Genomic DNA, 25,551 nt, shown 5'->3' with positions numbered 1-25,551 from the left:
AAGACACTGAAGAGACTGGAGAAGTGGGGAATGGGGAGAGGCGAGTATCTGAGGGGGAGACAGGGCTCCCCGACTCACGGGTCCCATAGCGAACCTGTGTCCCCCGACGGCAACAAGGACTCCCGTTGGTCCATGGCACAGGCACTCGCGCGGGAGGTGACACCGGCCCTGCCCAATGCCAGACTGGAGGCAGTACAGATATTCTCTGCACACCCAATACATGTGGGCTGGGGCAGGATGGCGACCACGCAGACACTCGGATTTTACGCTGAGATGACAGTGACTGTCACCATAAAAGAAGCTTGGGCATAAATCAGTCAGAAACAAAACACAACATAAACACAGCCGGCAGCGGGACGTCTCCTTCACGAGAAGCACAAACTGTTCACGGCGTCAAACAGAATCACAACACGCGGCAGGAAGAGTTGTCATCATCCCTCCCACAAAAAGGTCTGTAGTATCTAATACTGGAGTAAAGGTATTCGGTATAAATTCTCCTTAATGATGACATCACAGTATGACATCAGCACCGGTCAGCTACAACCCAGCTATCTCACACCACGACATCACTAGTGCACCATAACAGAGACACAAATATTACATCACTGGCCTGATCTAACAACCTGACATCACAGTCATAACACCATCGCTGCTCTGCCCGAACATAAAGTGACATGACACCGTGACATCATCGCTAGTCCACGCCAACAGTTCAATGACATCATCACTGGTCCACACCAAGAGATCAATGACATCATCAGTGGTCCACGCCAACAGATCAATGACATCATCAGTGGTCCACGCCAACAGATCAATGACATCATGAGTGGTCCACACCAACAGATCAATGACATCATGAGTGGTCCACGCCAACAGATCAATGACATCATCACTGGTCCACGCCAACGGATCATTGACAGCATCACTGGTCCACGCCAACAGATCAATGACATCATCACTGGTCCACACCAACAGATCAATGACATCACTTGTCCAGGCCAACAGATCAATGACATCATCACTGGTCCACGCCAACGGATCATTGACATCATCACTGGTCCACGCCAACGGATCAATGACATCATCACTGGTCCACACCAACAGATCAATGACATCACTTGTCCACGCCAACAGATCAATGACATCATCACTGGTCCACGCCAACAGATCAATGATTACTTGTCACCGTGGCATCACCACTGTTCTGCTCAAACTGCCTGTCAGTGACATCACACTATGACATCATTGTTAGGCCGCCCTTACATACCAAAGAGATCACACATCAAACCCTGTACACTCTTTTCTCAATGGATTTTTGACATCTCACCATGAGTGACATCACACTGTGAGACCAGCAATGACATCCGGCCACTACATGATCACGTCGCAGTGCAATATAATACGTGGCTCTGTGCTGTATACTACATCACTGGGCAATATAATATGTAACTGGGCTATATAATACGTGGCTGGGCGATATACTACGTGGCTGGGCGATATAATACGTGGCTGGGCGATATACTAAGTGGCTGGGCAATATACTACGTGGCTGGGCAATATACTACGTGGCTGGGCAATATACTACGTGGCTGGGCAATATACTACGTGACTGGGCAATATACTACGTCGCTGGGCAATATACTACGTGACTGGGCAATATACTACGTGACTGGGCAATATACTACGTCGCTGGGCAATATACTACGTGACTGGGCAATATACTACGTGACTGGGCAATATACTACGTGACTGGGCAATATACTACGTGGCTGGGCAATATATTACGTTGCTGGGCAATATACTACGTGACTGGGCAATATACTACGTGGCTGGGCAATATACTACGTGGCTGGGCAATATACTACGTGGCTGGGCAATATAGTATGTGGCTTGGCAATATACTATGTGGCTGAGCAATATACTATGTGGCTGGGCAATATACTACGTGGCTGGGCAATATACTACGTGGCTGGGCAATATACTACATGACTGGGCAATATACTACGTGGCTGGGCAATATACTACGTGGACATGCATATTTTAGAATACCCGATGCGTTAGAATCGGGCCACCATCTAGTACAGGATGTAACTCAGGATCAGTAATGTAATGTATGTACACAGTGACTGCACCAGCAGAATAGTGAGTGCAGCTATGGCGTATAATACAGGATGTAACTCAGGATCAGTAATGTAATGTATGGACACAGTGACTGCACCAGCAGAATAGTGAGTGCAGCTATGGCGTATAATACAGGATGTAACTCAGGATCAGTAATGTAATGTATGGACACAGTGACTGCACCAGCAGAATAGTGAGTGCAGCACTGGGGTATAATACAGAATGTAACTCAGGATCAGTAATGTATGTACACAGTGACTGCACCAGCAGAATAGTGAGTGCAGCTCTGGCGTATAATACAGGATGTAACTCAGGATCAGTAATGTAATGTATGTACACAGTGACTGCACCAGCAGAATAGTGAGTGCAGCTCTGGAATATAATACAGGATGTAACTCAGGATCAGTAATGTAACGTATGCACACAGTGACTGCACCAGCAGAATAGTGAGTGCAGCACTGGGGTATAATACAGAATGTAACTCAGGATCAGTAATGTAATGTATGTACACAGTGACTGCACCAGCAGAATAGTGAGTGCAGCTCTGGCGTATAATACAGGATGTAACTCAGCATCAGTAATGTAATGTATGTACACAGTGACTGCACCAGCAGAATAGTGAGTGCAGCTCTGGAGTATAATACAGGATGTAACTCGGGATCAGTAATGTAATGTATGTACACAGTGACTGCACCAGCAGAATAGTGAGTGCAGCTCTGGCGTATAATACAGAATGTAACTCAGGATCAGTAATGTGATGTATGTACACAGTGACTGCACCAGCAGAATAGTGAGTGCAGCTCTGGAGTATAATACAGGAGGTAACTCAGGATCAGTAATGTGATGTATGTACACAGTGACTGCACCAGCAGAATAGTGAGTGCAGTGCAGCGCCCCAGAGATCTGGTCGTTGCAGTATAGCGCACTGCCACTAAGGGGAGCAGCGGTACGTCTGATGGCACTAAAGAGTTATCCTGACCAGGTATCACCAGAACACATTACACTTCACACTCCGGCCACTATTGGGAGCAAAAGGCTTTATTTATTGGGCCACTCCTCACACTGGTAAAACGAGGGGCTGGGGAGGAAGCTAGTCAGAAGCTGACTGGGTTGGAACCAGGCAACATCCCGTGGCAGGGGGTGTTGCGGGGAGAAGACACAGGGGGGTCCCTGTCAGGCGTGGGAACCTGGCAGGTGCCTAGCGACAGAACAGAACGTAACGGAACCGCACCTGCACACCTTGCGGCGGTATCCTAAGAGAGAGACAAGAGGGGAAGAATATTGTGGAACAGTGTAAACGAGATCAGCACAAAGGAGAGCCAGTAAGAGTCGTGCCGAGAGAGGAAGGCAACATCTTACTGAGGCGCGTAGTCGGTGGCCGGATCACCGTAGGAGTAACTGACTTCAGGCCTTACTTCAAATTCCGCTGGACAGTTGATTATAGTTTGGCTGTCTACCTTCTACACCTACGAAGACATAGGGGGCAACATTGGGAGAGGGGCGTCTCTAGGGTCCCGGAAGACCTCCAAGCCTTCCCGTCAAACGGGTGGCGTCCTATCCATAATATACCAGGGGGACGTTAGAAACTAGTAACATCTGGAACCAAAGAACAAGAGAGAGAGAGCTGTAGAGAACGAACGAACGAGAACAGCAGTTGTGAGGACTATTCCGAATGCTCAGCAGGGTAGGACTACAACACACAGGCGCTATTGGTAGGCAACGATTTCCATCTGCGAGGGAAACTCTGGATGTGCCCATCGGACCGGCCGGTCTCTGATAGCCCTGTTAAACGTACTCTGGATTGAGTATATTGAAGCCTTCAGTAAAGAGGTAAAGAGACTGCAACCTTGTGTCCTCGTTATTGCCTGCACCTCACACCATCACCATCCACCATACTGGGAAGCCCTGGGGACACACTTCACCTGTTGGAAGGTACATCATCCAGCTGCCATTCCATCACCCCAGCGGACCCCATAGCAGCGTCGGTCCCCCTGACCGAACACCACAGGTGGCGTCACGAATCATTGATAGACTGTACAAATCCCTTTATTGGACGCCCCTTTGCAGGGTCACGGACCGTGTCTAGCCACCGTGACAGCCTCAGAATCGAACCAGAGAGGCCCGGTACCGAGAACTCGTGGCCCTGTGTCTGGGGGCGCTCCAGCAGCACTGGGGTATAATACAGAATGTAACTCAGGATCAGTAGTGTAATGTATGTACACAGTGACTGCACAAGCAGAATAGTGAGTGCAGCTCTGGAGTATAATACAGGATGTAACTCAGGATCAGTAATGTAATGTATGTATACAGTGACTGCACCAGCAGAATAGTGAGTGCAGCTCTGGAGTATAATACAGGATGTAACTCAGGATCAGTAATGTAATGTATGTACACAGTGACTGCACCAGCAGAATAGTGAGTGCAGCTCTGGAGTATAATACAGGATGTAACTCAGGGTCATGTGACAAAACACTCTGGGATCGCCTTTGCTGGGGTCAAAGGACACGTGGTTTGTGCATTGAATCTGAGGCGTACAGCAGGTTTCTGAGCAGGCTGACCTCAGGTCAGATTTATTAACGTGAAAGCAACACACAAAACAAAACATAAAAATAAATCCTAGCCTGTCCGGCACTAACTAAACAAATACGTTGCTATCTCAACAACTGGGGGGGCTTCTCCCACCCAACTAACATCATACAGATCTTGAGCAGAGCTCTTCACTCACGTTTGTCTCACACAGGCAGGCAATCTGTGTGCCCCAGGCAGACACTGGAAACACCCAGCTGGTCATCTTTTATTCCTGCAATCATTAACCCATTAGCACCCTGAAGATACTGAGTGGCCTAATTCACATAGGACAAACACCTGGGCGAGATATACCTGCCTCCATCTACCACACCAGCATGAGTCTTACATATCCCCCCCCCTTGCTCAGACCACTCCGGTCGAGCAAGAACACTTTTGAAACAGTGCACTCGGGATAGGGCATCGGCGTTCCCCATCTGCACCCCAGGTCGGTGTTCCACCGTAAAAGAGTAAGCCTGCAGGGCAAGGAACCACCGGGTTACCCGACTATTACGGTCCTTGTGGAGGTGCATCCACTTGAGAGGGGCATGGTCTGTGACCAGCCTAAACTTCCTACCAGCCAGGTAATACTTGAGGGAGTCGAGAGCCCATTTAATAGCTAGGCACTCTTTTTCAACCACGGCATACCTCTGCTCATGTACATTCAGTTTCCGACTGAGATAGAGGACCGGGTGTTCGACTCCGTCCCTCACCTGGGAAAGTACAGCTCCGACACCAGTATCAGAGGCATCAGTTTGTACCACAAACTCGCTGCTGAAATCAGGAGTCACTAGTACGGGCTGAGAGCACAAAGCCCGTTTCAGGCTGTGGAAGGCCTCTTCAGCAGCTGAGGTCCATTTTACCATGACGGAACCCTTCCCCTTGGTAAGATCCGTCAAGGGAGTAGCCATGGCTGTAAAATTGGGTATGAACCGGCGATAATAGCCGGCAATCCCCAGGAAAGCCTGCACTTGTTTCTTGTTCACTGGTTGTGGCCAGCCCTGAATTGCCTGTATTTTGTCGATCTGGGGTTTAACCACTCCTCTGCCAATCACGTAGCCCAAGTATCGGGCTTCTTCAAGCCCGATGTGGCATTTCTTGGGGTTTGCCGTTAAACCTGCATCTCGCAGGTCATCAATCACCGCTTGTACCTTCTGGAGATGAGTTTCCCAGTCCATGCTGTAAATTACGATGTCATCCAGGTAGGCAGAAGCGTACTGTCTGTGAGGCCTCAAGACTCGATCCATCAATCTCTGGAACGTTGCGGGAGCTCCGTGAAGTCCAAACGGCATATAGACATACTGGAACAGACCTTCCGGTGTAGCAAATGCCGTCTTCTCTCTGGCCGCCTCGGCCAGAGGAATCTGCCAGTACCCCTTTGTTAAATCCAGGGTCGTAATGTATCGGGCTTTACCAAGCCGGTCGATCAACTCATCGACCCGGGGCATAGGGTACGCATCAAATTTAGAAACTGCATTCAGTTTCCTAAAGTCACTACAAAACCGGATGGAGCCATCCGGTTTAGGTATCAACACAATTGGACTGGACCAGGCGCTGTGTGACTCCTCAATGACTCCTAAGTCCAACATTGCCATCACTTCCCGGGAGACGGCTTCACGGCGGGCTTCCGGAATCCGGTAGGGCTTCACATGAACAGTGACGCCAGGCTCTGTGACAATCTCATGTTTCACCAACTTAGTCCGGCCAGGTTTTTCGGAGAAAAACTGTCGGTTCTGTAACAAAAATTGCTTAACCTCAGATTTTTGTCGTTCTGAGAGAGTCTCAGCAACCTGCACCTCTGGTATAGTAGGTGAACAAACCGGACGGGGCAGATCCACCGTTAGGGCAGAGCGGTCTTTCCAGGATTTTATCAGATTCACATGATAAATCTGTTCCGGTTTTCTCTTACCCGGCTGGTACACTTTATAGTTCACTTCACCAACTCTTTCTCGGACCTCAAATGGGCCATGCCATTTCGCCAGGAATTTACTATCCACCGTAGGGATTAGGACCAACACCCTATCGCCGGGTGCAAATGTACGGACCTTAGCGCCTCTATCGTAACTTTGCCTCTGGGCTCCCTGGGCCTGTAACATATGGTCCCTAACAATGGGCATGACGGCGGCAATACGATCCTGCATTTATGTTACATGGTCGATCACCGTTTTAAAGGGAGTGACTTGACCTTCCCAGGTTTCTTTTGCGACGTCCAGCAGTCCCCGGGGACGACGGGCGTACAACAGTTCGAAAGGCGAAAATCCTGTGGAAGACTGGGGAACTTCCCTAATGGCAAACAGCAAATAGGGTAACAAGTAATCCCAGTTCTTCCCATCTTTGTCTATCGCCTTCCGGAGCATCTGTTTTAAGGTTTTGTTGAAGCGCTCAACCAGGCCATCTGTTTGAGGGTGATAGACAGACGTACGCAACGGGTCTATTTGTAAGAGCCTGCAGAGCTCCTTCATTACCCTCGACATAAAGGGAGTCCCCTGGTCGGTGAGTATCTGTTTTGGAATTCCCACCCGACTAAACACTTGTACCAATTCCTTGGCGATCGTCTTGGTAGCTGTGTTACGCAAAGGGACGGCTTCCGGGTAACGAGTGGCATAGTCCACGATGACGAGGATATGTTGGTGCCCACGTGCGGATCGGGGAAGGGGCCCAACCAAATCCATCCCAATTCTCTCAAAAGGGACCCCGATGATAGGAAGGGGTACCAAAGGGCTACGGAACTGAGATTTAGGGGCCGCGATTTGGCACTCTGGACAGGACTCACAATAGTTACGCACATCACAATGTATTCCAGGCCACACAAAACAATGCAATATCCTTTCTGTGGTTTTCTGTACCCCCAGATGTCCCCCCATTATATGTCCGTGGGCCAAATCCAGTACCTTCCGCCGATAAGGTTTGGGTACCACTAACCGTTGCACTGTGTCTTCCCCTTTTTTTTCTACCTGGTAGAGAAAAATCATTTTCAAGAACCATATATGGGTACGCTAGCCTAGTGTCAGGTTCTACGGGTACCCCATCTATCATTTTTACATTTTTCCTAGCCGGAGTCAGGGTAGGATCTTTCATTTGCTCGCTGTGGAAGTCATCCACCCGGACTCCCAAATCTGGCAGGCAGGGTGCCGGATGGCTGTCTGCCTCCGCCTCTCGCTGAAGTTCCTCAGTTTCCTCTGTTTCCCCCGCCATGACGGAGAAGGGGTACTGAAGGTTAGATTCACTAACCTCCCCAGCAACATCTTCCTGTGGGGTCTCCTCTAGGGACTCGGGACCTCCAGATGGCATGGGAGAAGATTCACGGGTACAGCTACCGTGAAGGAGCAACTGATTCTCCCACAACTGCCAGAAATAGGGAAAATCCCTGCCCAGGATTACATCATGTAACAATGCGGGAACGAGTCCCACTTTGTGCTGCACTGACCCATAGGGAGTAGAAATCCATATGACCGCTGTTAAGTACGAGCGGCTGTCACCATGCACACACGTCACAGAAAACTTGTCAGATGGACCAGACGGAAGTGCCACTAGACTAGCTTTCACCAGAGTCACCACACTTCCAGAGTCTAGTAATGCCACAACATTTTTCCCATCAACAGATAATTCACACAGGTGTTTCACTGTATCATTTTGACCCGCATTCACACTCACTAGCTGTGTAACCAAAGACATGCGTTTTCTAGAGTCTATAACGTCGCACTGCATGGGTTCAGCGGTAACAGGACAGTTCGCAGAAACATGACCCTTCTCATGGCAGCGGAAACACCTAACAGGTCCCCTACTGAGACCACCGTCCAATACTCTTGGTCTCGGAGTGCGAGCAGTCCCGGACTCCTCCCCCACAGTTTTAAGCGATTTTCCTTCACCCGTGGTCCCTGGAACAGTCTTACCGGTTCCACGAGGAGGAGGCACAGACCGGGGTTTGGCGGTGTCGTCGGGAAGTCCTTCTGCCACGGAATAACGCTCGACCAACTCCACAAGTTGATCCGCTGTCGTGGGATTTCCTTGGCTTACCCACCTTTTCAGCGCTGGGGGTAGTACTCTCAGGTACTTGTCCAGGACAACCCGCTGGATTATTTCGGGTATTGTCAGTACCTCGGGTTGCAGCCATTTCTTTGTCAAGTAGATCAGGTCGAACATCTGAGACCGCGCTGGTTTATCTTGCTGGTATGTCCACTGATGTACCCTCTGTGCACGGACAGCCGTCGTCACACCCAGCCGGGCCAGGATCTCAGCTTTCAGCTTCTCAAAGTCCTGAGCGACCTCCGGGTCCAAATCATGGTAAGCTTTTTGGCCTCGCCGGAGAGAAACGGGGCAATCAAATCGGCCCATCGTGCCTTCGGCCACTTCTCTCTCAATGCCGTCCGCTCAAACGTTGTCAGGTATGCCTCGACGTCATCTTCTGCAGTCAGCTTTTGCCAGTATCGACTCACATGGATCCTTCTGGACTCTGCTTCCGGGTCAGCGTCAGGCATGCTCACCAGGCGCTGCGCCACCTGTTGGAGAAGTTGGCGGTCTGCAACCGTCATGTCCAGTAACTCCTTCAGCTGTGCGGCCATCAAGCGATTAGCTTCGTGCTGTGCGGCAGTGGCCTGCTGCTGTACGGCAGTGGACTGTACTAAGGCTTTCACCACGTCTTCCATGCTGTCGCCTGTGCCACGGTATGCCCGCGTTCTCCACCACAATGTGACAAAACACTCTGGGATCGCCTTTGCTGGGGTCAAAGGACACGTGGCTTGTGCATTGAATCTGAGGCGTACAGCAGGTTTCTGAGCAGGCTGACCTCAGGTCAGATTTATTAACGTGAAAGCAACACAAAAAACAAAACATAAAAATAAATCCTAGCCTGTCCGGCACTAACTAAACAAATACGTTGCTATCTCAACAACTGGGGGGGCTTCTCCCACCCAGCTAACATCATACAGATCTTGAGCAGAGCTCTTCACTCATGTTTGTCTCACACAGGCAGGCAATCTGTGTACCCCAGGCAGACACTGGAAACACCCAGCTGGTCATCTTTTATTCCTGCAATCATTAACCAATTAGCACCCTGAAGATACTGAGTGGCCTAATTCACATAGGACAAACACCTGGGCGAGAACACCTGCCTCCATCTACCACACCAGCATGAGTCTTACAGTCAGTAATGTAATGTATGTACACAGTGACTGCACCAGCAGAATAGTGAGTGCAGCTCTGGAGTATAATACAGGACGTAACTCAGGATCAGTAATGTAATGTATGTACATAGTGACTGCACCAGCAGAATAGGGAGTGCAGCTCTGGAATATAATACAGGACGTAACTTAGGATCAGTAATGTAATGTATGTACACAGTGACTGCACCAGCAGAATAGTGAGTGCAGCTCTGGGGTATAATACAGGACGTAACTCAGGATCAGTAATGTGATGTATGTACACAGTGACTGCACCAGCAGAATAGTGAGTGCAGCTCTGGAGTATAATACAGGAGGTAACTCAGGATCAGTAATGTAATGTATGTACACAGTAACTGCACCAGCAGAATAGTGAGTGCAGCTCTGGGGTATAATACAGTACGTAACTCAGGATCAGTAATGTGATGTATGTACACAGTGACTGCACCAGCAGAATAGTGAGTGCAGCTCTGGGGTATAATACAGGATGTAACTCAGGATCAGTAATGTAATGTATTTACACAGTGACTGCACCAGCAAAATAGTGAGTGCAGCTCTGGAGTATAATACAGGATGTAACTCAGGATCAGTAATGTAATGTATGTACTGTTGTGAATTCTGTGGCAGAGCTCCCTCCTGTGGTCACAAGTGGTACTTCGGCTGATTCTCTCTATGAGCTTCCGTTGGTGGAGGAGAGTGGTACTGCGGCTTCTGAGTTTCCTTCCTCAGGTGATGTGGTGAAGTCGTTAGGTGCTGCTCTATTTAACTCCACCTAGTGCTTTGATCCTGGCCTCCAGTCAATGTTCTAGTATAGGACTTGCTTCCTCCTGGATCGTTCCTGTGGCCTGCTGCTCTGCATAGCTAAGTCCCGCTTTTGTTATTTTTGTTTGCTGTTTTTTCTTTCCAGCTTGCTTGTTTGGTTTTTTCTTGTTTGCTGGTAGCTCTGGGACGCAGAGGGTGTACCTCCGTGCCGTTAGTCGGTACGGAGGGTCTTTTTGCCCCCTTTGCGTGGTTATTTGTAGGGTTTTGTGTTGACCGCAAAGTTACCTTTCCTATCCTCGCTCTGTTCAGAAAGTCGGGCCTCACTTTGCTAAATCTATTTCATCTCTACGCTTCTCTTTTCATCTTATCTCACAGTCATTATATGTGGGGGCTGCCTTTTCCTTTGGGGTATTTCTCTGAGGCAAGGTAGGCTTATTTTCTATCTTCAGGCTAGCTAGTTTCTCAGGCTGTGCCGAGTTGCATAGGGAGCGTTAGGCGCAATCCACGGCTGCTTCTAGTGTGGTTGGAGAGGATTAGGGATTGCGGTCAGCAGAGTTCCCACGTCTCAGAGCTCGTTCTATGTTTTTGGGTTACTGTCAGGTCACTGTATGTGCTCTGACTTCTATGTCCATTGTGGTACTGAATTACCTTATCATAACAGTACTGGAGGCCCAAAGTACTAATGATTCTCAATAGAGGGAAAAAAGAAGTTCTGAGACCATTTTTTTTTCTCTGCACTGTGTTTTGCCTTTTTTTTCCCCTAGACATTTGGGTGGTTCAGGACACAGGTGTAGCGATGGACATTAAAGGTCTGTCTTCATGTGTGGATCAGCTCACGGCAAGAGTACCTAGTAATGCCATTTGGACTTGCCAATGCTCCATCAATGTTTCAGTCCTTTATGCATGACATCTTCCGAGAGTACCTGGATAAATTCCTGATTGTATACTTGGATGATATTTTGGTCTTCTCGGATGATTGGGAGTCGCATGTGAAGCAGGTCAGAACGGTGTTTCAGGTCCTGCGTGCTAATTCTTTGTTTGTGAAGGGATCAAAGTGTCTCTTTGGTGTTCAGAAGGTTTCATTTTTGGGGTTCATTTTTTCCCCTTCTACTATCGAGATGGACCCTGTTAAGCTCCAAGCCATCCATGATTGGACTCAGCCGACATCTCTGAAAAGTCTGCAAAAGTTCTTGGGCTTTGCTAATTTTTATCGTCGCTTCATCTGCAATTTTTCTAGTATTGCTAAACCATTGACCGATTTGACCAAGAAGGGTGCTGATGTGGTCAATTGGTCTTCTGCTGCTGTGGAAGCTTTTCAAGAGTTGAAGCGTCGTTTTTCTTCTGCCCGTGTTGTGTCAACCAGATGTTTCGCTTCCATTCCAGGTCGAGGTTGATGCTTCTGAGATTGGAGCAGGGGCTGTTTTGTCGCAGAGAAGTTCTGGTTGCTCGGTGATGAAACCATGCGCCTTCTTTTCCAGGAAGTTTTCGCCTGCTGAGCGAAATTATGATGTTGGCAATCGAGAGTTGCTGGCCATGAAGTGGGCATTCGAGGAGTGGCGTCATTGGCTTGAAGGAGCTAAGCATCGCATGGTGGTCTTGACTGATCATAAGAACTTGACTTATCTCGAGTCTGCCAAGCGGTTGAATCCTAGACAGGCTCGTTGGTCGCTGTTTTTTGCCCGTTTTGACTTTGTGATTTCATACCTTCCGGGCTCTAAAAATGTGAAGGCGGATGCCCTGTCTAGGAGTTTTGTGCCCGACTCTCCGGGTTTATCTGAGCCGGCGGGTATTCTCAAAGAGGGAGTAATTGTGTCTGCCATCTCCCCTGATTTGTGGCGGGTGCTGCAAAAATTTCAGGCTAATAAACCTGATCGTTGTCCAGCGGAGAAACTGTTTGTCCCTGATAGGTGGACGAATAAAGTTATCTCTGAGGTTCATTGTTCGGTGTTGGCTGGTCATCCTGGAATCTTTGGTACCAGAGAGTTAGTGGCTAGATCCTTTTGGTGGCCATCTCTGTCGCGGGATGTGCATTCTTTTGTGCAGTCCTGTGGGATTTGTGCTCGGGCTAAGCCCTGCTGTTCTCGTGCCAGTGGGTTGCTTTTGCCCTTGCCGGTCCCGAAGAGGCCTTGGACACATATCTCTATGGATTTTATTTATGATCTTCACGTCTCTCAAAAGATGTCAGTCATTTGGGTGGTTTGTGATCGCTTCTCTAAGATGGTCCATTTGGTACCCTTGTCTAAATTACCTTCCTCCTCTGATTTGGTGCCATTGTTCTTCCAGCATGTGGTTCGTTTACATGGCATTCCAGAGAATATTGTTTCTGACAGAGGTTCCCAGTTTGTTTCGAGGTTTTGGCGAGCCTTTTGTGCAAGGATGGGCATTGACTTGTCTTTTTCCTCGGCTTTCCATCCTCAGACTAATGGCCAGACCGAACGAACCAATCAGACCTTGGAAACATATCTGAGATGCTTTGTTTCTGCTGATCAGGATGACTGGGTGTCCTTTTTGCCTTTGGCTGAGTTCGCCCTTAATAATCGGGCCAGCTCGGCTACCTTGGTTTCGCCGTTTTTCTGCAACTCTTAGTTCCATCCTCGTTTCTCTTCAGGGCAGGTTGAGTCTTCGGACTGTCCTGGTGTGGATACTGTGGTGGACAGGTTGCAGCAGATTTGGACTCATGTAGTGGACAATTTGACCTTGTCCCAGGAGAAGGCTCAACGTTTCGCTAATCGCAGACGCTGTGTGGGTCCCCGACTTCGTGTTGGGGATTTGGTTTGGTTGTCTTCTCGTCATATTCCTATGAAGGTTTCCTCTCCTAAGTTTAAACCTCGTTTCATTGGTCCGTATAGGATTTCTGAGGTTCTTAATCCTGTGTCTTTTCGTTTGACCCTTCCAGACTCTTTCTCCATCCATAACGTATTCCATAGGTCATTGTTGCGGAGATACGTGGCACCTATGGTTCCATCTGTTGATCCTCCTGCCCCGGTTTTGGTGGAGGGGGAGTTGGAGTATATTGTGGAGAAGATTTTGGATTCTCGTGTTTCAAGACGGAAACTCCAGTATCTGGTTAAGTGGAAGGGTTATGCTCAGGAAGATAATTCCTGGGTCTTTGCCTCCGATGTCCATGCTCCCGATCTTGTTCGTGCCTTTCATATGGCTCATCCTGGTCGTCCTGGGGGCTCTGGTGAGGGTTCGGTGACCCCTCCTCAAGGGGGGGGGGGTACTGTTGTGAATTCTGTGGCAGAGCTCCCTCCTGTGGTCACAAGTGGTACTTCGGCTGATTCTCTCTGTGAGCTTCCGTTGGTGGAGGAAAGTGGTACTGCGGCTTCTGAGTTTCCTTCCTCAGGTGATGTGGTGAAGTCGTTAGGTGCTGCTCTACTTAACTCCACCTAGTGCTTTGATCCTGGCCTCCAGTCAATGTTCTAGTATAGGACTTGCTTCCTCCTGGATCGTTCCTGTGGCCTGCTGCTCTGCATAGCTAAGTCCCGCTTTTGCTATTTTTGTTTGCTGTTTTTTCTTTCCAGCTTGCTTGTTTGTTTTTTTCTTGCTTGCTGGTAGCTCTGGGACGCAGAGGGTGTACCTCCGTGCCGTTAGTCGGTACGGAGGGTCTTTTGCCCCCTTTGCGTGGTTATTTGTAGGGTTTTGTGTTGACCGCAAAGTTACCTTTCCTATCCTCGCTCTGTTCAGAAAGTCGGGCCTCACTTTGCTAAATCTATTTCATCTCTACGTTTGTCTTTTCATCTTATCTCACAGTCATTATATGTGGGGGCTGCCTTTTCCTTTGGGGTATTTCTCTGAGGCAAGGTAGGCTTATTTTCTATCTTCAGGCTAGTTAGTTTCTCAGGCTGTGCCGAGTTGCATAGGGAGCGTTAGGCGCAATCCACGGCTGCCTTTAGTGTGGTTGGAGAGGATTAGGGATTGCGGTCAACAGAGTTCCCACGTCTCAGAGCTCGTTCTATGTTTTTGGGTTATTGTCAGATCACTGTATGTGCTCTGACCGCTATGTCCATTGTGGTACTGAATTATCTTATCATAACAATGTACATAGTGACTGCACCAGCAGAATAGTGAGTGCAGCTCTGGAGTATAATACAGGATGTAACTCAGGATCAGTAATGTAATGTATGTACATAGTGTCATTCCCCCAGCAGAATAGTGAGTGCAGCTCTGGAGTATAATACAGGATGTAACTCAGGATCAGTAATGTATGTACACAGTGACTGCACCAGCAGAATAGTGAGTGCAGCTCTGGAGTATAATACAGGATGTAACTCAGGATCAGTAATGTAATGTATGTACACAGTGACTGCACCAGCAGAATAGTGAGCGCAGCTCTGGAGTATAATACAGGGTGTAACTCAGGATCAGTAATGTAATGTATGTACACAGTGACTGCACCAGCAGAATAGTGAGTGCAGCTCTGGGGTATAATACAGGATGTAACTCAGGATCAGTAATGTAATGTATGTACACAGTAACTGCACCAGCAGAATAGTGAGTGCAGCTCTGGAGTATAATACAGGGTGTAACTCAGGATCAGTAATGTATGTAATGTATGTACACTGACTGCACCAGAATAGTGAGTGCAGCTCTGGAGTATAATACAGGAGGTAACTCAGGATCAGTAATGTAATGTTTGTACACAGTGACTGCACCAGCAGAATAGTGAGCGCAGCTCTGGAGTATAATACAGGGTGTAACTCAGGATCAGTAATGTAATGTATGTACACAGTGACTGCACCAGCAGAATAGTGAGTGCAGCTCTGGAGTATAATACAGGATGTAACTCAGGATCAGTAATGTATGTACACAGTGACTGCACCAGCAGAATAGTGAGTGCAGCTCTGGGGTATAATACAGGATGTAACTCAGGATCAGTAATGTAATGTATGTACACAGTGACTGCACCAGCAGAATAGTGAGTGCAGCTCTGGGGTATAATACAGGATGTAACTCAGGATCAGTAATGTATGTACACAGTGACTGCACCAGCAGAATAGTGAGTGCAGCTCTGGGGTATAATACAGGATGTAACATAGGATCAGTAATGTAATGTATGTATATAGTGACTGCACCAGCAGAATAGTGATGGCAGCTCTGGGGTATAATACAAAATGTAACTCAGGATCAGTAATGTAATGTATGTACACAGTGACTGCACCAGCAGAATAGTGAGTGCAGCTCTGGAGTATAATACAGGATGTAACTCAGGATCAGTAATGTAATGTATGTACACAGTGACTGCACCAGCAGAATAGTGAGCGCAGCTCTGGAGTATAATACAGGGTGTAACTCAGGATCAGTAATGTAATGTATGTACACAGTGACTGCACCAGCAGAATAGTGAGTGCAGCTCTGGAGTATAATACAGGATGTAACTCAGGATCAGTAATGTAATGTATGTACACAGTGACTGCAGCAGCAGAATAGTGAGTGCAGCTCTGGGGTATAATACAGGATGTAACTCAGGATCAGTAATGTAATGTATGTACACAGTGACTGCACCAGCAGAATAGTGAGTGCAGCTCTGTGGTATAATGTAGGATATAACTCAGGATCAGTAATGTATGTACACAGTGACTGCACCAGCAGAATAGTGAGTGCAGCTCTGGGGTATAATACAGGATGTAACTCAGGATCAGTAATGTAATGTATGTACACAGTGACTGCACCAGCAGAATAGTGAGTGCAGCTCTGGGATATAATACAGGATGTAACTCAGGATCAGTAATGTATGGACACAGTGACTGCACCAGCAGAATAGTGAGTGCAGCTCTGGAGTATAATACAGGATGTAACTCAGGATCAGTAATGTTATGTATGTACACAGTGACTGCACCAGCAGAATAGTGAGTGCAGCTCTGGAGTATAATACAGGATGTAACTCAGGATCAGTAATGTAATGTGTGTACACAGTGACTGCACCAGCAGAATAGTGAGTGCAGCTCTGGGGTATAATACAGGAGGTAACTCAGGATCAGTAAAGTAATGTATGTACACAGTGACTGCACCAGCAGAATAGTGAGTGCAGCTCTGGAGTATAATACAGGATGTAACTCAGGATCAGTAATGTAATGTGTGTACACAGTGACTGCACCAGCAGAATAGTGAGTGCAGCTCTGGGGTATAATACAGGAGGTAACTCAGGATCAGTAATGTAATGTAAGTACACAGTGACTGCACCAGCAGAGTAGTGAGTGCAGCTCTGGAGTATTGTACAGGGTGTAACTCAGGATCAGTAATGTAATGTATGTACACAGTGACTGCACCAGCAGAATAGTGAGTGCAGCTCTGGAGTATAATACAGGATGTAACTCAGGATCAGTAATGTAATGTGTGTACACAGTGACTGCACCAGCAGAATAGTGAGTGCAGCTCTGGAGTATAATACAGGATGTAACTCAGGATCAGTAATGTAATGTATGTACACAGTGACTGCACCAGCAGAATAGTGAGTGCAGCTTTGGGGTATAATACAGGATGTAACTCAGGATCAGTAATGTTATGCATGTACACAGTGACTGCACCAGCAGAATAGTGAGTGCAGCTCTGGAGTATAATACAGGATGTAACTCAGGATCAGTAATGTAATGTATGTACACAGTGACTGCACCAGCAGAATAGTGAGTGCAGCTCTGGGGTATAATGCAGGATGTAACTCAGGATCAGTAATGTAATGTATGTACACAGTGACTGCACTAGCAGAATAGTGAGTGCAGCTCTGGGGTATACCACAGGATGTAACTCAGGATCAGTAATGTAATGTATGTACACAGTGACTGCACCAGCAGAATAGTGAGTGCAGCTCTGGAGTATAATACAGGGTGTAACTCAGGATCAGTAATGTAATGTATGTACACAGTGACTGCACCAGCAGAATAGTGAGTGCAGCTCTGGAGGATAATACAGGATGTAACTCAGGATCAGTAATGTAATGTATGTACACAGGACTGCACCAGCAGAATAGTGAGTGCAGCTCTGGGGTATACCACAGGATGTAACTCGGGATCAGTAATGTAATGTATGTACACAGTGACTGCACCAGCAGAATAGTGAGTGCAGCTCTGGGGTATAATACAGGATGTAACTCAGGATCAGTAATGTAATGTATGTACACAGTGACTGCACCAGCAGAATAGTGAGTGCAGCTCTGGAGTATAATACAGGAGGTAACTCTGGATCAGTAATGTAATGTATGTACACAGTGACTGCACCAGCAGAATAGTGAGTGCAGCTCTGGGGTATAACACAGGATGTAACTCAGGATCAGTAATGTATGTACACAGTGACTGCACCAGCAGAATAGTGAGTGCAGCTCTGGGGTATAATACAGGATGTAACATAGGATCAGTAATGTAATGTATGTATATAGTGACTGCACCAGCAGAATAGTGATGGCAGCTCTGGGGTATAATACAGAATGTAACTCAGGATCAGTAATGTAATGTATGTACACAGTGACTGCACCAGCAGAATAGTGAGTGCAGCTCTGGAGTATAATACAGGATGTAACTCAGGATCAGTAATGTAATGTATGTACACAGTGACTGCACCAGCAGAATAGTGAGCGCAGCTCTGGAGTATAATACAGGGTGTAACTCAGGATCAGTAATGTAATGTATGTACACAGTGACTGCACCAGCAGAATAGTGAGTGCAGCTCTGGAGTATAATACAGGATGTAACTCAGGATCAGTAATGTAATGTATGTACACAGTGACTGCAGCAGCAGAATAGTGAGTGCAGCTCTGGGGTATAATACAGGATGTAACTCAGGATCAGTAATGTAATGTATGTACACAGTGACTGCACCAGCAGAATAGTGAGTGCAGCTCTGTGGTATAATGTAGGATATAACTCAGGATCAGTAATGTATGTACACAGTGACTGCACCAGCAGAATAGTGAGTGCAGCTCTGGGGTATAATACAGGATGTAACTCAGGATCAGTAATGTAATGTATGTACACAGTGACTGCACCAGCAGAATAGTGAGTGCAGCTCTGGGATATAATACAGGATGTAACTCAGGATCAGTAATGTATGGACACAGTGACTGCACCAGCAGAATAGTGAGTGCAGCTCTGGAGTATAATACAGGATGTAACTCAGGATCAGTAATGTTATGTATGTACACAGTGACTGCACCAGCAGAATAGTGAGTGCAGCTCTGGAGTATAATACAGGATGTAACTCAGGATCAGTAATGTAATGTGTGTACACAGTGACTGCACCAGCAGAATAGTGAGTGCAGCTCTGGGGTATAATACAGGAGGTAACTCAGGATCAGTAAAGTAATGTATGTACACAGTGACTGCACCAGCAGAATAGTGAGTGCAGCTCTGGAGTATAATACAGGATGTAACTCAGGATCAGTAATGTAATGTGTGTACACAGTGACTGCACCAGCAGAATAGTGAGTGCAGCTCTGGGGTATAATACAGGAGGTAACTCAGGATCAGTAATGTAATGTAAGTACACAGTGACTGCACCAGCAGAGTAGTGAGTGCAGCTCTGGAGTATAATACAGGGTGTAACTCAGGATCAGTAATGTAATGTATGTACACAGTGACTGCACCAGCAGAATAGTGAGTGCAGCTCTGGAGTATAATACAGGATGTAACTCAGGATCAGTAATGTAATGTGTGTACACAGTGACTGCACCAGCAGAATAGTGAGTGCAGCTCTGGAGTATAATACAGGATGTAACTCAGGATCAGTAATGTAATGTATGTACACAGTGACTGCACCAGCAGAATAGTGAGTGCAGCTTTGGGGTATAATACAGGATGTAACTCAGGATCAGTAATGTTATGCATGTACACAGTGACTGCACCAGCAGAATAGTGAGTGCAGCTCTGGAGTATAATACAGGATGTAACTCAGGATCAGTAATGTAATGTATGTACACAGTGACTGCACCAGCAGAATAGTGAGTGCAGCTCTGGGGTATAATGCAGGATGTAACTCAGGATCAGTAATGTAATGTATGTACACAGTGACTGCACTAGCAGAATAGTGAGTGCAGCTCTGGGGTATAATACAGGGTGTAACTCAGGATCAGTAATGTAATGTATGTACACAGTGACTGCACCAGCAGAATAGTGAGTGCAGCTCTGGGGTATACCACAGGATGTAACTCAGGATCAGTAATGTAATGTATGTACACAGTGACTGCACCAGCAGAATAGTGAGTGCAGCTCTGGAGTATAATACAGGGTGTAACTCAGGATCAGTAATGTAATGTATGTACACAGTGACTGCACCAGCAGAATAGTGAGTGCAGCTCTGGGGTATAATACAGGATGTAACTCAGGATCAGTAATGTAATGTATGTACACAGTGACTGCACCAGCAGAATAGTGAGTGCAGCTCTGGAGTATAATACAGGAGGTAACTCAGGATCAGTAATGTAATGTATGTACACAGTGACTGCACCAGCAGAATAGTGAGTGCAGCTCTGGAGGATAATACAGGATGTAACTCAGGATCAGTAATGTAATGTATGTACACAGTGACTGCACCAGCAGAATAGTGAGTGCAGCTCTGGGGTATAATACAGGATGTAACTCAGGATCAGTAATGTAATGTATGTACACAGTGACTGCACCAGCAGAATAGTGAGTGCAGCTCTGGGGTATAATACAGGATGTAACTCAGGATCAGTAATGTAATGTGTGTACACAGTGACTGCACCAGCAGAATAGTGAGTGCAGCTCTGGGGTATAATACAGGAGGTAACTCAGGATCAGTAATGTAATGTAAGTACACAGTGACTGCACCAGCAGAGTAGTGAGTGCAGCTCTGGAGTATTGTACAGGGTGTAACTCAGGATCAGTAATGTAATGTATGTACACAGTGACTGCACCAGCAGAATAGTGAGTGCAGCTCTGGAGTATAATACAGGATGTAACTCAGGATCAGTAATGTAATGTGTGTACACAGTGACTGCACCAGCAGAATAGTGAGTGCAGCTCTGGAGTATAATACAGGATGTAACTCAGGATCAGTAATGTAATGTATGTACACAGTGACTGCACCAGCAGAATAGTGAGTGCAGCTTTGGGGTATAATACAGGATGTAACTCAGGATCAGTAATGTTATGCATGTACACAGTGACTGCACCAGCAGAATAGTGAGTGCAGCTCTGGAGTATAATACAGGATGTAACTCAGGATCAGTAATGTAATGTATGTACACAGTGACTGCACCAGCAGAATAGTGAGTGCAGCTCTGGGGTATAATGCAGGATGTAACTCAGGATCAGTAATGTAATGTATGTACACAGTGACTGCACTAGCAGAATAGTGAGTGCAGCTCTGGGGTATACCACAGGATGTAACTCAGGATCAGTAATGTAATGTATGTACACAGTGACTGCACCAGCAGAATAGTGAGTGCAGCTCTGGAGTATAATACAGGGTGTAACTCAGGATCAGTAATGTAATGTATGTACACAGTGACTGCACCAGCAGAATAGTGAGTGCAGCTCTGGAGGATAATACAGGATGTAACTCAGGATCAGTAATGTAATGTATGTACACAGTGACTGCACCAGCAGAATAGTGAGTGCAGCTCTGGGGTATACCACAGGATGTAACTCGGGATCAGTAATGTAATGTATGTACACAGTGACTGCACCAGCAGAATAGTGAGTGCAGCTCTGGGGTATAATACAGGATGTAACTCAGGATCAGTAATGTAATGTATGTACACAGTGACTGCACCAGCAGAATAGTGAGTGCAGCTCTGGAGTATAATACAGGAGGTAACTCTGGATCAGTAATGTAATGTATGTACACAGTGACTGCACCAGCAGAATAGTGAGTGCAGCTCTGGGGTATAACACAGGATGTAACTCAGGATCAGTAATGTATGTACACAGTGACTGCACCAGCAGAATAGTGAGTGCAGCTCTGGGGTATAATACAGGATGTAACATAGGATCAGTAATGTAATGTATGTATATAGTGACTGCACCAGCAGAATAGTGATGGCAGCTCTGGGGTATAATACAGAATGTAACTCAGGATCAGTAATGTAATGTATGTACACAGTGACTGCACCAGCAGAATAGTGAGTGCAGCTCTGGAGTATAATACAGGATGTAACTCAGGATCAGTAATGTAATGTATGTACACAGTGACTGCACCAGCAGAATAGTGAGCGCAGCTCTGGAGTATAATACAGGGTGTAACTCAGGATCAGTAATGTAATGTATGTACACAGTGACTGCACCAGCAGAATAGTGAGTGCAGCTCTGGAGTATAATACAGGATGTAACTCAGGATCAGTAATGTAATGTATGTACACAGTGACTGCAGCAGCAGAATAGTGAGTGCAGCTCTGGGGTATAATACAGGATGTAACTCAGGATCAGTAATGTAATGTATGTACACAGTGACTGCACCAGCAGAATAGTGAGTGCAGCTCTGTGGTATAATGTAGGATATAACTCAGGATCAGTAATGTATGTACACAGTGACTGCACCAGCAGAATAGTGAGTGCAGCTCTGGGGTATAATACAGGATGTAACTCAGGATCAGTAATGTAATGTATGTACACAGTGACTGCACCAGCAGAATAGTGAGTGCAGCTCTGGGATATAATACAGGATGTAACTCAGGATCAGTAATGTATGGACACAGTGACTGCACCAGCAGAATAGTGAGTGCAGCTCTGGAGTATAATACAGGATGTAACTCAGGATCAGTAATGTTATGTATGTACACAGTGACTGCACCAGCAGAATAGTGAGTGCAGCTCTGGAGTATAATACAGGATGTAACTCAGGATCAGTAATGTAATGTGTGTACACAGTGACTGCACCAGCAGAATAGTGAGTGCAGCTCTGGGGTATAATACAGGAGGTAACTCAGGATCAGTAAAGTAATGTATGTACACAGTGACTGCACCAGCAGAATAGTGAGTGCAGCTCTGGAGTATAATACAGGATGTAACTCAGGATCAGTAATGTAATGTGTGTACACAGTGACTGCACCAGCAGAATAGTGAGTGCAGCTCTGGGGTATAATACAGGAGGTAACTCAGGATCAGTAATGTAATGTAAGTACACAGTGACTGCACCAGCAGAGTAGTGAGTGCAGCTCTGGAGTATAATACAGGGTGTAACTCAGGATCAGTAATGTAATGTATGTACACAGTGACTGCACCAGCAGAATAGTGAGTGCAGCTCTGGAGTATAATACAGGATGTAACTCAGGATCAGTAATGTAATGTGTGTACACAGTGACTGCACCAGCAGAATAGTGAGTGCAGCTCTGGAGTATAATACAGGATGTAACTCAGGATCAGTAATGTAATGTATGTACACAGTGACTGCACCAGCAGAATAGTGAGTGCAGCTTTGGGGTATAATACAGGATGTAACTCAGGATCAGTAATGTTATGCATGTACACAGTGACTGCACCAGCAGAATAGTGAGTGCAGCTCTGGAGTATAATACAGGATGTAACTCAGGATCAGTAATGTAATGTATGTACACAGTGACTGCACCAGCAGAATAGTGAGTGCAGCTCTGGGGTATAATGCAGGATGTAACTCAGGATCAGTAATGTAATGTATGTACACAGTGACTGCACTAGCAGAATAGTGAGTGCAGCTCTGGGGTATAATACAGGGTGTAACTCAGGATCAGTAATGTAATGTATGTACACAGTGACTGCACCAGCAGAATAGTGAGTGCAGCTCTGGGGTATACCACAGGATGTAACTCAGGATCAGTAATGTAATGTATGTACACAGTGACTGCACCAGCAGAATAGTGAGTGCAGCTCTGGAGTATAATACAGGGTGTAACTCAGGATCAGTAATGTAATGTATGTACACAGTGACTGCACCAGCAGAATAGTGAGTGCAGCTCTGGGGTATAATACAGGATGTAACTCAGGATCAGTAATGTAATGTATGTACACAGTGACTGCACCAGCAGAATAGTGAGTGCAGCTCTGGAGTATAATACAGGAGGTAACTCAGGATCAGTAATGTAATGTATGTACACAGTGACTGCACCAGCAGAATAGTGAGTGCAGCTCTGGAGGATAATACAGGATGTAACTCAGGATCAGTAATGTAATGTATGTACACAGTGACTGCACCAGCAGAATAGTGAGTGCAGCTCTGGGGTATAATACAGGATGTAACTCAGGATCAGTAATGTAATGTATGTACACAGTGACTGCACCAGCAGAATAGTGAGTGCAGCTCTGGGGTATAATACAGGATGTAACTCAGGATCAGTAATGTAATGTATGTACACAGTGACTGCACTAGCAGAATAGTGAGTGCAGCTCTGGGGTATAATACAGGGTGTAACTCAGGATCAGTAATGTAATGTATGTACACAGTGACTGCACCAGCAGAATAGTGAGTGCAGCTCTGGGGTATACCACAGGATGTAACTCAGGATCAGTAATGTAATGTATGTACACAGTGACTGCACCAGCAGAATAGTGAGTGCTGCTCTGGGGTATAATACAGGATGTAACTCAGGATCAGTAATGTAATGTATGTACACAGTGACTGCACCAGCAGAATAGTGAGTGCAGCTCTGGGGTATAATACAGGATGTAACTCAGGATCAGTAATGTAATGTATGTACACAGTGACTGCACCAGCAGAATAGTGAGTGCAGCTCTGGAGTATAATACAGGAGGTAACTCAGGATCAGTAATGTAATGTATGTACACAGTGATTGCACCAGCAGAATAGTGAGTGCAGCTCTGGAGGATAATACAGGATGTAACTCAGGATCAGTAATGTAATGTATGTACACAGTGACTGCACCAGCAGAATAGTGAGTGCAGCTCTGGGGTATAATACAGGATGTAACTCAGGATCAGTAATCTAATGTATGTACACAGTGACTGCACCAGCAGAATAGTGAGTGCGGCTCTAGAGTATAATACAGGGTGTAACTCAGGATCAGTAATGTAATGTATGTACACAGTGACTGCACCAGCAGAATAGTGAGTGCAGCTCTGGAGTATAATACAGGATGTAACTCAGGATCAGTAATGTAATGTGTGTACACAGTGACTGCACCAGCAGAATAGTGAGTGCAGCTCTGGGGTATACCACAGGATGTAACTCAGGATCAGTAATGTAATGTATGTACACAGTGACTGCACCAGCAGAATAGTGAGTGCAGCTCTGGGGTATAATACAGGATGTAACTCAGGATCAGTAATGTAATGTATGTACTCAGTGACCAGCAGAATAGTGAGTGCAGCTCTGGGGTATAATACAGCTATGGGTGATATGGGTGCAGTCATGGGGGTATGTTGGGCTGGTGATGCAGTTATGGGGGGATATGTGGATGGAGGTGGTGTATGACAGTGGGTGCTGCTGCCCTTCCGCACGGCGCCGTTGCGGGGCGCTGCTGCCGTCCTGTGCGCCGTGCAGCGGGTCACTCACCTGCTCGGGCTCCGGCTGCGGCAGGATGGCTGGGTTGGGCCGTTCTCCGTGCGCCTCTCACAGCAGCTTGCAATACTGGAGACACAGGAGGGCGGGATCTCACCGCCGACTGACATGTAATGCGCCAATCAATAAGCGGAATACGTTACAGCAGGGTAGGCTGTCTGCAAGGGACGCATGTGATTGGTCAGGTTTCGTCGTAGTTTTCTTTCTTTCTCTTCAATGTATTTTCTTCTTTTCTAAACTCTATGTCCCAGCGTGCATTGCGGCGGGCGGCTGCCAGGACTGGACTGGGAGGTCCTAGTTGTGATATCTGAAGGATTGCCTGATGGTTACCATGGAGACCTGTGTACCTGACAGTGACTGCGGCCTCCCCTCACCCCAGTCTCAGGGGTCTCCCCAGTCCTTCCCTGAGGAGATGCATTACACAAGGGCCATAGTCTCCACATATGGCCGAAGTAATGGGGCCGCCACGCTCACACAGCCCACGTCCGGACCTTCAGAGGCG

The 25,551-nt window shown here is 46.8% G+C and overlaps 1 protein-coding gene across 1 annotated transcript in view; it reads right to left on the bottom strand.

Annotated features, from left to right (window-relative positions):
• Positions 1-25,130, bottom strand: part of DPYSL5 (dihydropyrimidinase like 5) — a 113,844-nt gene extending 88,714 nt beyond the window's left edge. Inside the window, exon 1 of the mRNA XM_069728540.1 lies at positions 25,044-25,130. The gene's annotated coding sequence lies outside the window, so the exon portion shown is untranslated. The remainder of the gene's footprint in view (positions 1-25,043) is intronic.
• Positions 25,131-25,551: the final 421 nt, after the last annotated feature.

The sequence above is a fragment of the Ranitomeya imitator genome, chromosome 5 (assembly GCF_032444005.1).
Source record: "Ranitomeya imitator isolate aRanImi1 chromosome 5, aRanImi1.pri, whole genome shotgun sequence".
NCBI classification, from domain to species: Eukaryota; Metazoa; Chordata; class Amphibia; order Anura; family Dendrobatidae; genus Ranitomeya; species Ranitomeya imitator.
Note: the sequence above shows the minus strand (reverse complement) of the source record. Positions and strands in the feature narration are given on the sequence as shown.